The 13,076-nt window shown below is 45.9% G+C and overlaps 1 protein-coding gene across 1 annotated transcript in view; it reads right to left on the reverse strand.

The window, feature by feature from the left end:
- Positions 1–13,076, reverse strand: part of GPRC5B (G protein-coupled receptor class C group 5 member B) — a 74,389-nt gene that overhangs the window by 10,701 nt on the left and 50,612 nt on the right. The window lies entirely within an intron of this gene.

The following is a 13,076-nucleotide window of genomic DNA, read 5'->3' on the forward strand; positions in this document are numbered from 1 at the left end:
TTTTACTAATATCTGAGTATTAAAAGGAATCTGTCAGCAGTTTTTTTTCTATGTAATCTGAGGACAGCATGAGGTATGGGTCAAAACACAGAATTCAACAATGTGTCCCTTATCAGGCTGTGTGCTATTGTTTACTTCCAATGAAGGTTTTATCACTGTGACATTATCATTGCTACGACTAGCGGACGTACTCTTGCTAGTCTGACTCCGCCCTCTCCGGTGATAAGCAGCTCACTGTTTATAGACTAGGTACACAGAGAGCCTGGTATGAGCGGGGACAGCTTTCTCAGTTCTGCTGCATTGCTAAATCAAAAACTGTCTGAACCACTGCACCCAGTAAAGTAAGTGATACATCACTGGATTCAGGGTCTCTTTCTCTCTACATCATGTTGCTCTCAGATGAAGTCGCAAAAACCTGCTGACAGATTTCCTTTAACTACATAGCTGTTAATGAACATTTTGCCAGCAGCAGACACAGACAGAAGATGGGCCCCTGTGCAAGAACAGGATATGGGCCCTTTTCAGTCCAATAGCTCATCATAGCACATACTTGCACCTGCTTTGGGGGTAGATGTGCCCCCTTATCTGTTGGGCCCCTGGGCAGTCTTGTATGTTCGCCCATGGCCTGCACAAATCTCACCAGCTCCCTCTCCCCATAGACATGTACAGGCCTATCTCAGCATTTATAGGTTTTCCATGGCTGCAGGGGATAAAGCCTTCTATCTCCTGGGAAAACAGGGATTGGTTGAAATTCATCATACTCCATCCATGTTTCCTTCCACATCATATGTCTGAGAAAGTTCAGGAGGCCCCATAATCATTAGATGCTCAGCCAGTATACATACCAGTTGATTCTTTTTTAATATGTGATGTGTGATGACTCCACCAATCATCTCCTAATATCACCAGATTTAAGGCCCAATACACATTAGATAAAAGCCCAACCCGCTGATATCAGCCAGATCAGCTGACTATAATGTGTCGGTGGACACAATGATAAATCAAGGATCAATTTCCTGATTTATTTATTCTTTCCCACAGGGATATAAGCTGCCACATGATAATGGTGATGGCTGTCTCATAGCGAACACAGGAATGAAATATCCCTCTGTATGTGTTAGTCGGGAAAGATAGCTGCCAGCCAAACGATGTGGGTGTTACAGAGGTCACCGAGCGTCCTGACATCTATAAATAACAATTTGCTAAAATGATTGAAGTGACCATTTTCAAGCATCTTCTTTACATTGTGATGTTCCTCTGTTATTCCTCTGGGAAATGTATGAAGAAACTGACAGATGTGAACATTCTTGATTGGGCCACACAGAGCGTCCAGTCACTATCCATTCCTCATTGGTCCACACTGACAGCGTCCAATCACTATCCATTCCTCATTGGTCCACACTGACAGCGTCCAGTCACTATCCATACCTCATTGGTCCACACTGACAGCGTCCAATCACTATCCATTCCTCATTGGTCCACACTGACAGCGTCCAGTCACTATCCATACCTCATTGGTCCACACTGACAGCATCCAGTCACTATCCATTCCTCCTTTTTGGGCCACACTGACAGCGTCCAGTCACTATCCATTCCTCATTGGTCCACACTGACAGCATCCAGTCACTATCCATTCCTCATTGGTCCACACTGACAGCATCCAGTCACTATCCATTCCTCCTGTTTGGGCCACACTGACAGCATCCAGTCACTATCCATTCCTCATTGGTCCACACTGACAGTGTTCAGTCACTATCCATTCCTCATTGGTCCACACTGACAGCGTCCAGTCACTATCCATTCCTCATTGGTCCACACTGACAGCGTCCAGTCACTATCCATTCCTCATTGGTCCACACTGACAGCGTCCAGTCACTATCCATTCCTCATTGGTCCACACTGACAGTGTTCAGTCACTATCCATTCCTCATTGGTCCACACTGACAGCGTCAAGTCACTATCCATTCCTCATTGGGCCACACTGACAGCGTCCAGTCACTATCCATTCCTCATTGGTCCACACTGACAGCGTCCAGTCATTATCCATTCCTCATTGGTCCACACTGACAGCATCCAGTCAAAATCCATTCCTCATTGGTCCACACTGACAGCATCCAGTCACTATCCATTCCTCATTGGTCCACACTGACAGCGTCCAGTCACTATCCATTCCTCATTGGTTCCCACTGACAGCGTCCAGTCACTATCCATTCCTCATTGGGTCACACTGACAGCGTCCAGTCACTATCCATTCCTCATTGGTCCACACTGACAGCGTCCAGTCACTATCCATTCCTCATTGGTCCACACTGACAGCGTCCAGTCATTATCCATTCCTCATTGGTCCACACTGACAGCGTCCAGTCACTATCCATTCCTCATTGGTCCACACTGACAGCGTCCAGTCATTATCCATTCCTCATTGGTCCACACTGACAGCGTCCAGTCACTATCCATTCCTCATTGGTTCACACTGACAGCGTCCAGTCACTATCCATTCCTCATTGGTTCACACTGACAGCGTCCAGTCACTATCCATTCCTCATTGGGTCACACTGACAGCGTCCAGTCACTATCCATTCCTCATTGGTCCACACTGACAGCGTCCAGTCACTATCCATTCCTCATTGGTTCACACTGACAGCGTCCAGTCACTATCCATTCCTCATTGGTCCACACTGACAGCGTCCAGTCACTATCCATTCCTCATTGGTCCACACTGACAGCGTCCAGTCACTATCCATTCCTCATTGGTCCACACTGACAGCATCCAGTCACTATCCATTCCTCCTGATTGGGCCACACTGACAGCGTCCAGTCACTATCCATTCCTCATTGGTCCACACTGACAGCGTCCAGTCACTATCCATTCCTCATTGGTCCACACTGACAGCGTCCAGTCACTATCCATTCCTCATTGGTCCACACTGACAGCATCCAGTCATTATCCATTCCTCATTGGGCCACACTGACAGCATCCAGTCACTATCCATTCCTCATTGGTCCACACTGACAGCGTCCAGTCACTATCCATTCCTCCTGATTGGGCCACACTGACAGCATCCAGTCACTATCCATTCCTCATTGGGTCACACTGACAGCGTCATCATTATCCATTCCTCATTGGTCCACACTGACAGCGTCCAGTCATTATCCATTCCTCATTGGTCCACACTGACAGCATCCAGTCAAAATCCATTCCTCATTGGTCCACACTGACAGCATCCAGTCACTATCCATTCCTCATTGGTCCACACTGACAGCATCCAGTCACTATCCATTCCTCATTGGTTCCCACTGACAGCGTCCAGTCACTATCCATTCCTCCTGTTTGGGCCACACTGACAGCATCCAGTCACTATCCATTCCTCATTGGTCCACACTGACAGTGTTCAGTCACTATCCATTCCTCATTGGTCCACACTGACAGCGTCCAGTCACTATCCATTCCTCATTGGTCCACACTGACAGCGTCCAGTCACTATCCATTCCTCATTGGTCCACACTGACAGCATCCAGTCACTATCCATTCCTCATTGGTCCACACTGACAGTGTTCAGTCACTATCCATTCCTCATTGGTCCACACTGACAGCGTCAAGTCACTATCCATTCCTCATTGGGCCACACTGACAGCATCCAGTCACTATCCATTCCTCATTGGTCCACACTGACAGCGTCCAGTCATTATCCATTCCTCATTGGTCCACACTGACAGCATCCAGTCAAAATCCATTCCTCATTGGTCCACACTGACAGCATCCAGTCACTATCCATTCCTCATTGGTCCACACTGACAGCATCCAGTCACTATCCATTCCTCATTGGTTCCCACTGACAGCGTCCAGTCACTATCCATTCCTCATTGGGTCACACTGACAGCGTCCAGTCACTATCCATTCCTCATTGGTCCACACTGACAGCGTCCAGTCACTATCCATTCCTCATTGGTCCACACTGACAGCGTCCAGTCATTATCCATTCCTCATTGGTCCACACTGACAGCGTCCAGTCATTATCCATTCCTCATTGGTCCACACTGACAGCGTCCAGTCACTATCCATTCCTCATTGGTCCACACTGACAGCGTCCAGTCATTATCCATTCCTCATTGGTCCACACTGACAGCGTCCAGTCACTATCCATTCCTCATTGGTTCACACTGACAGCGTCCAGTCACTATCCATTCCTCATTGGTTCACACTGACAGCGTCCAGTCACTATCCATTCCTCATTGGGTCACACTGACAGCGTCCAGTCACTATCCATTCCTCATTGGTCCACACTGACAGCGTCCAGTCACTATCCATTCCTCATTGGTTCACACTGACAGCGTCCAGTCACTATCCATTCCTCATTGGTCCACACTGACAGCGTCCAGTCACTATCCATTCCTCATTGGTCCACACTGACAGCGTCCAGTCACTATCCATTCCTCATTGGTCCACACTGACAGCATCCAGTCACTATCCATTCCTCCTGATTGGGCCACACTGACAGCGTCCAGTCACTATCCATTCCTCATTGGTCCACACTGACAGCATCCAGTCATTATCCATTCCTCATTGGGCCACACTGACAGCATCCAGTCACTATCCATTCCTCATTGGTCCACACTGACAGCGTCCAGTCACTATCCATTCCTCCTGATTGGGCCACACTGACAGCATCCAGTCACTATCCATTCCTCATTGGGTCACACTGACAGCGTCGTCATTATCCATTCCTCATTGGTCCACACTGACAGCGTCCAGTCATTATCCATTCCTCATTGGTCCACACTGACAGCATCCAGTCAAAATCCATTCCTCATTGGTCCACACTGACAGCATCCAGTCACTATCCATTCCTCATTGGTCCACACTGACAGCATCCAGTCACTATCCATTCCTCATTGGTTCCCACTGACAGCGTCCAGTCACTATCCATTCCTCATTGGGTCACACTGACAGCGTCCAGTCACTATCCATTCCTCATTGGTCCACACTGACAGCGTCCAGTCACTATCCATTCCTCATTGGTCCACACTGACAGCGTCCAGTCATTATCCATTCCTCATTGGTCCACACTGACAGCGTCCAGTCATTATCCATTCCTCATTGGTCCACACTGACAGCGTCCAGTCACTATCCATTCCTCATTGGTCCACACTGACAGCGTCCAGTCATTATCCATTCCTCATTGGTCCACACTGACAGCGTCCAGTCACTATCCATTCCTCATTGGTCCACACTGACAGCGTCCAGTCACTATCCATTCCTCATTGGTTCACACTGACAGCGTCCAGTCACTATCCATTCCTCATTGGGTCACACTGACAGCGTCCAGTCACTATCCATTCCTCATTGGTCCACACTGACAGCGTCCAGTCACTATCCATTCCTCATTGGTTCACACTGACAGCGTCCAGTCACTATCCATTCCTCATTGGTCCACACTGACAGCGTCCAGTCACTATCCATTCCTCATTGGTCCACACTGACAGCGTCCAGTCACTATCCATTCCTCATTGGTCCACACTGACAGCATCCAGTCACTATCCATTCCTCCTGATTGGGCCACACTGACAGCGTCCAGTCACTATCCATTCCTCATTGGTCCACACTGACAGCATCCAGTCATTATCCATTCCTCATTGGGCCACACTGACAGCATCCAGTCACTATCCATTCCTCATTGGTCCACACTGACAGCGTCCAGTCACTATCCATTCCTCCTGATTGGGCCACACTGACAGCATCCAGTCACTATCCATTCCTCATTGGGTCACACTGACAGCGTCGTCATTATCCATTCCTCATTGGTCCACACTGACAGCGTCCAGTCACTATCCATTCCTCATTGGTCCACACTGACAGCGTCCAGTCACTATCCATTCCTCCTGATTGGGCCACACTGACAGCGTCCAGTCACTATCCATTCCTCCTGATTGGGCCACACTGACAGCGTCCAGTCACTATCCATTCCTCATTGGTCCACACTGACAGCGTCCAGTCACTATCCATTCCTCCTGATTGGGCCACACTGACAGCGTCCAGTCACTATCCATTCCTCATTGGTCCACACTGACAGCGTCCAGTCACTATCCATTCCTCATTGGTCCACACTGACAGCGTCCAGTCACTATCCATTCCTCCTGATTGGGCCACACTGACAGCGTCCAGTCACTATCCATTCCTCATTGGGTCACACTGACAGCGTCGTCATTATCCATTCCTCATTGGGCCACACTGACAGCGTCCAGTCACTATCCATTCTTCATTGGTCCACACTGACAGCGTCCAGTCACTATCCATTCCTCATTGGTCCACACTGACAGCACCCAGTCACTATCCATTCCTCATTGGTCCACACTGACAGCACCCAGTCATTATCCATTCCTCATTGGGCCTCACTGACAGCGTCCAGTCATTATCCATTCCTCATTGGTCCACACTGACAGCGTCCAGTCACTATCCATTCCTCATTGGGCCACACTGACAGCGTCCAGTCATTATCCATTCCTCATTGGTCCACACTGACAGCACCCAGTCACTATCCATTCCTCATTGGTCCACACTGACAGCGTCCATTCACTATCCATTCCTCATTGGTCCACACTGACAGCGTCCAGTCACTATCCATTCCTTATTGGTTCACACTGACAGCGTCCAGTCACTATCCATTCCTCATTGGTCCACACTGACAGCGTTCAGTCACTATCCATTCTTCATTGGTCCACACTGACAGCGTCCAGTCACTATCCATTCCTCATTGGTCCACACTCACAGCATCCAGTCACTATCCATTCCTCCTGATTGGGCCACACTGACAGCGTCCAGTCACTATCCATTCCTCATTGGTCCACAATGACAGCGTCCAGTCACTATCCATTCCTCATTGGTCCACACTGACAGCGTCCAGTCACTATCCATTCCTCATTGGTCCACACTGACAGCGTCCAGTCACTATCCATTCCTCATTGGTCCACACTGACAGCGTCCAGTCACTATCCATTCCTCATTGGTCCACACTGACAGCGTCCAGTCACTATCCATTCCTCATTGGTCCACACTGACAGCGTCCAGTCACTATCCATTCCTCATTGGTTCACACTGACAGCGTCCAGTCACTATCCATTCCTCATTGGTCCACACTGACAGCGTCCAGTCACTATCCATTCCTCATTGGTCCACACTGACAGCGTCCAGTCACTATCCATTCCTCATTGGTCCACACTGACAACGTCCAGTCACTATCCATTCCTCATTGGTTCACACTGACAGCGTCCAGTCACTATCCATTCCTCATTGGTCCACAGTGACAGCGTCCAGTCACTATCCATTCCTCATTGGTCCACACTGACAGCGTCCAGTCACTATCCATTCCTCATTGGTCCACACTGACAGCGTCCAGTCACTATCCATTCCTCATTGGTCCACACTGACAACGTCCAGTCACTATCCATTCCTCATTGGTTCACACTGACAGCGTCCAGTCACTATCCATTCCTCATTGGTCCACAGTGACAGCGTCCAGTCACTATCCATTCCTCATTGGTCCACAGTGACAGCGTCCAGTCACTATCCATTCCTCCTTATTGCAGTGACTGGACTGAGTCAGCGTGGCCCTATAGATGGGACACACACAATTGACAAGGGAAAGAGTTACACCCATTTGTCAATCTATATTTGTATATTTCCAGTAGGAATAACAGGGGAATACAGAGGTGTAAGAAATGGGGCCACAAAATTCTTAATCCATGAGCAATACATTTAATAATTTACTAAAACAGATATGTCAGGAGAGAGGACAGGCTCTCATCAGCTGAACTTTGAGCCGAGTTATTCTAGAATTCTGTTATTTTGGCCTCTGCACTATTTTTGGGTCACGTCTCCACTGAGGATTTTTGCACCTAAAAGAGAATTTTGTAGCTTTTTTTCTGTCCTTTTTTCATGTACAGCTGTTAATCTCAAATGTCTGATAATCCATTAATCCAATGATGTTAAAATATTATCTGCTGGTTCATTTTAAAGTTGCTTATTTTTCGGAGAAACCTGATGTTATAAGGTAAAGGAATAGAAGAGTTACTGAAATATATGACTTAAAGAACATCTGTCAGTAGGATCAACCCTCCAAAGTCATCAATATGGGCATGTAGGTCATAGGAAGCTGAATACAATGACACCTTGATATCTGCGATCTGATATTTTATTCCCGATAAATCCATGTTTTTCTTAATATATAAATGAGCCGTTAAGATCTATGGGCCTGGACATAGATCTCCCTGAGAATCCTCCTCCAAATTAAAGGTGACATTACCAGTGTGAGAGGTGTAAATCAGGAGAGCAGACTGTCAGTCATTACATGTCTCACACTGGTAACACAATCTTTATTTTCAAATAATCTCTGGAGGCAGATTCTCGGGGAGATCTATGTCCGGCCTATAGATCCTAACAGCTTATTTACATATTAAGAAAACTGTGGATTTCTATGGAATTAGGCAGCGGATTGCAGATATAGAGGTATCAATTTTTTCTACTTTCTATGACCTACGGCTTAGGATGGTTGATCCTACTGACAGATTCTTTGTCGACCGCATCCTCTGATATCGATGGATCCGGCCAACACTCTAATGTCTACGTGGGCACCGGCCAACTGATCGTCAGGGGAGATGTTGATCAGTCATGTCTCATTTCGGATTGATGATCACGTTGTTCTCCCGCCAGCAGAGATGTCTGTCGGCAGCTTTCTCAGAGAATCCAGTAGCGCTCTGTCAAATGAGCACTCGTGTATGGGAGAGTCGGCCGAGATGGCTGTGGGCTGGACGATTGACTGCAGCATTGTTCGGCTGACAGCCTTTAGACCATTTGTGGTCATTGGCCAGGAGCTATGCGCCCAACAGTGGCCACAGTCAGGATGGATGACTAGTCGTCTGCCCACCATAGGGACTCATTGTAAAAAAAAAAAAATAATAATGCATGCGTGGGGAAACGCTCCCAACATATACCCCAGTCTGAGTGCACACATGCCATATAGTTTACTAAAAATGTATCCCAAGAGTTCATGTGTAAATGCATTAATGATGTAACAGGTCCATTCTTCAGAGCAAGATTTCAGGTTGTACGTGTGACACAGACATGGCGACGCAATACAGAGAGAACCACAAACAGATTCATGGTAAAATCTTTATTTTTTTTGTTAACAGCATATTAAAAATAAAACATTTCCCATACTATACAACCTTTTCGTGTTTCCTTTGCTAGTTAAAGGCTTATCAGAAAGTATTACAGAAATATCTATGATTGTCTGCAAGTTCAAATCAGACTTAAAAGGGCTGTCCACGATTAGAAAACAGTACCTTTTTTTTATTTATTTATTTTTTTTAAAACAGCACCCCCATTGCCTATAGGTGATCACTGGTATTGCATCTCACCCAGATTTACCGTAAATGGGAATGAGATATCCTACGGACAAGAGTCGCGCCGTTTTCAAAAACAGGATCTTTTTTTTTTTAATCCTGGACAACCCCTTTGAAGGAATATCAGAAAGTTAACAATCATCAGCAAAAGAAAACAATAGAAAACACCCAATTATGCAGATAATAAATATATCTCTATCATAAATCATTTTTATGGATGCAAAAATAAAGAGATCAATTTGCCTACTTATATAAAACAACGGCATGCCACACATTGGCAACAAACGGGTGCTATACGTTATGGGTGACATCTGCCTACTTTGACTTTCATTACATACGACACTGCCATTATTACATATTTAGGAGCATTGGAACATGACTGCCGCACATGGGAATCATCAACCTCTTCAGCATTAACACTTTGTTTCTCAGACCTTCATTATAAAGGGTATTGAATGCATTTCAGAGATGTGTCACTTACTGGGCTGCTTGCTGTAGTTTTGATAAAAATCACTTTTCTCAGCAGGAGATTATCAGTAGTCATCTCATGCCATGTAGTCTCCATAGTCATGAGCTCTGTCTAGCTCCGCCCCCACTACTGATTGGCAGCTTTATGCCTATGCACAGTGTACACAGAAAACTGCCACTCAATGGTAAGGGCGGAGCTAGACAGAGCTCACCATTCAAAGAACTGCTAGATCTGCTCCAGATAAAAACTACAGCAAGCAGCCCAGTAAGTGATACATCGATGCAATCCACCCCTACATCATGCTCCTCTCAGATGGGGGTAGCAAAAACATGGTGACAGATTCTCTTTAAATTATTCAGAACTTAAAAAAAAAAAGTAATTTATAATCACTGGAAAACCTTTTAAGGCCTAGAGACTTCAAGTAGACCCACTGCCTAAGCCAAATATAATATATACATATATATATATATATATATATATATATATATATATATATATATATATATATATATATATATATATATATATATACACAGTGCCTACAAGTAGTATTCAACCCCCTGCAGATTTAGCAGGTTTAATAAGATGCAAATAAGTTAGAGCCTTCAAACTTCAAACAAGAGCAGGATTTATTAACAGATGCATAAATCTTACAAACCAAAACGTTTTGTTGCTCAGTTAAATTTTTATAAATTTTAAACATAAAAGTGTGGGTCAATTATTATTCAACCCCTAGGGTTAATATTTTGTGGAATAACCTTTGTTTGCAATTACAGCTAATAATCGTCTTTTATAAGACCTGATCAGGCCGGCACAGGTCTCTGGAGTTATCTTGGCCCACTCCTCCATGCAGATCTTCTCCAAGTTGTCTAGGTTCTTTGGGTGTCTCATGTGGACTTTAATCTTGAGCTCCTTCCACAAGTTTTCAATTGGGTTAAGGTCAGGAGACTGACTAGGCCACTGCAACACCTTGATTTTTTGCCTCTTGAACCAGGCCTTGGTTTTCTTGGCTGGTTGCTTTGGGTCGTTGTCTTGTTGGAAGATGAAATGACGACCCATCTTAAGATCCTTGATGGAGGAGCGGAGGTTCTTGGCCAAAATCTCCAGGTAGGCCGTGCTATCCATCTTCCCATGGATGCGGACCAGATGGCGAGGCCCCTTGGCTGAGAAACAGCCCCACAGCATGATGCTGCCACCACCATGCTTGACTGTAGGGATGGTATTCTTGGTGTCGTATGCAGTGCCATCCAGTCTCCAAACGTCACGTGTGTGGTTGGCACCAAAGATCTCGATCTTGGTCTCATCAGACCAGAGAACCTTGAACCAGTCAGTCTCAGAGTCCTCCAAGTGATCATGAGCAAACTGTAGACGAGCCTTGACATGACGCTTTGAAAGTAAAGGTACCTTACGGGCTCATCTGGAACGGAGACCATTGTGGTGGAGTACGTTACTTATGGTATTGACTGAAACCAATGTCCCCACTGCCATGAGATCTTCCTGGAGCTCCTTCCTGGTTGTCCTTGGGTTAGCCTTGACTCTTCGGACAAGCCTGGCCTCGGCACGGGAGGAAACTTTCAAAGGCTGTCCAGGCCGTGGAAGGCTAACAGTAGTTCCATAAGCCTTCCACTTCCGGATGATGCTCCCAACAGTGGAGACAGGTAGGCCCAACTCCTTGGAAAGGGTTTTGTACCCCTTGCCAGCCTTGTGACCCTCCACGATCTTGTCTCTGATGGCCTTGGAATGCTCCTTTGTCTTTCCCATGTTGACCATGTATGAGTGCTGTTCACAAGTTTGGGGAGGGTCTTAAATAGTCAGAAAAGGCTGGAAAAAGAGATAATTAATCCAAACATGTGAAGCTCATTGTTCTTTGTGCCTGAACTACTTCTTAATACTTTAGGGGAACCAAACAGAATTCTGGTGGGTTGAGGGGTTGAATAATAAATGACCCTCTGAAAAGACTTTTCACAATTTAAAAAAAAAATAAACAAAGAAATAACATTCTTTTTTGCTGCAGTGCATTTCACACTTCCAGGCTGATCTACAGTCCAAATGTCACAATGCCAAGTTAATTCCAAATGTGTAAACCTGCTAAATCTGCAGGGGGTTGAATACTACTTGTAACATATATATATTTCCTAATCATTAAATCTGACTGGTTATGACCACATGTATGTGATTTACATACTTCCAGCCACATTCAGACTAGATGTATCCGGCCTTAATCAATTCACTTGTATTGAGCGAGGCTGCACACGTCTAGTCGGTATGTGACCGCATGTATGCAAATTGCACGCTTATGGTCACGTACCTTCTGGTACCGGAGAATCCTGACACTGCGCAGTCTGCAGTCATATACAGTGACTGCAGACTTGCACGCTAAGGCCAGACAACTCCTGTAATGTGTTTTCCGCCTGTGGTATGGATGGTAAATAGATGCAGATACATTATGATTTTTATGTGGCACTTCATATCGAGCCACGAGGATTAGTATGAGAAAGCAATGGTGACAACCACTACGGCAGCTGGAATGGTAACTTTATGTGCATGCAGAATTACAGAGGAGAACCATTAGATTATGGAAATCTATGTGAATAGCTAGAGCATGACTGATTATTCTGTCGGTCTGGACTTATACTTTGGCCTAGAATTTATGTTGTGCTACTATGTGATGAACATTGTAGTGAAGTAGCATGATAGGTGATTCAAGTGGGTTATCAGTGTGATTCTTGCTAGAGCTGGGGTTTTTTTGTCCAGAAATGCACAACTAGTGTCCTTAGTTAGTAATATGGCTGCTTATCTCTGACCTGCAATACCAGACACATCCTATTGACAAAAGTGGAGCCCTCACTCTGAAGATGATCTTAGAAATCTGCCTTGTGTACTTTCTTCAGGAGCACATTGCTCCCTTGCCTCACGGCTTCCTTCATAGGGAGCCTTGCGCTCCCGAGTCAGACCAGTGGCATGGTTGCGCCACTGGCTTAAACGGTGTGTTCTCTCTTCTGTAATGTCTTGTACTTTGTACAAACAGTGGCACGGCCCCCCTTTCTGATCATCTAGATAGCTTCTCATGGATGGGTGTCTCAGTCGGACCCCGTCCTGCTCTGCCCTTCTTCACATTGAGGTCGTTTGACACACGGTAAAGGTTTTAATACCAGAGACAGGATAGGACCGTCCCGATGGGTACACCTTGTCCCAGTGGGATGGTTTT

This window comes from Ranitomeya imitator, chromosome 7, assembly GCF_032444005.1.
Source record: "Ranitomeya imitator isolate aRanImi1 chromosome 7, aRanImi1.pri, whole genome shotgun sequence".
Taxonomy (NCBI): Eukaryota; Metazoa; Chordata; class Amphibia; order Anura; family Dendrobatidae; genus Ranitomeya; species Ranitomeya imitator.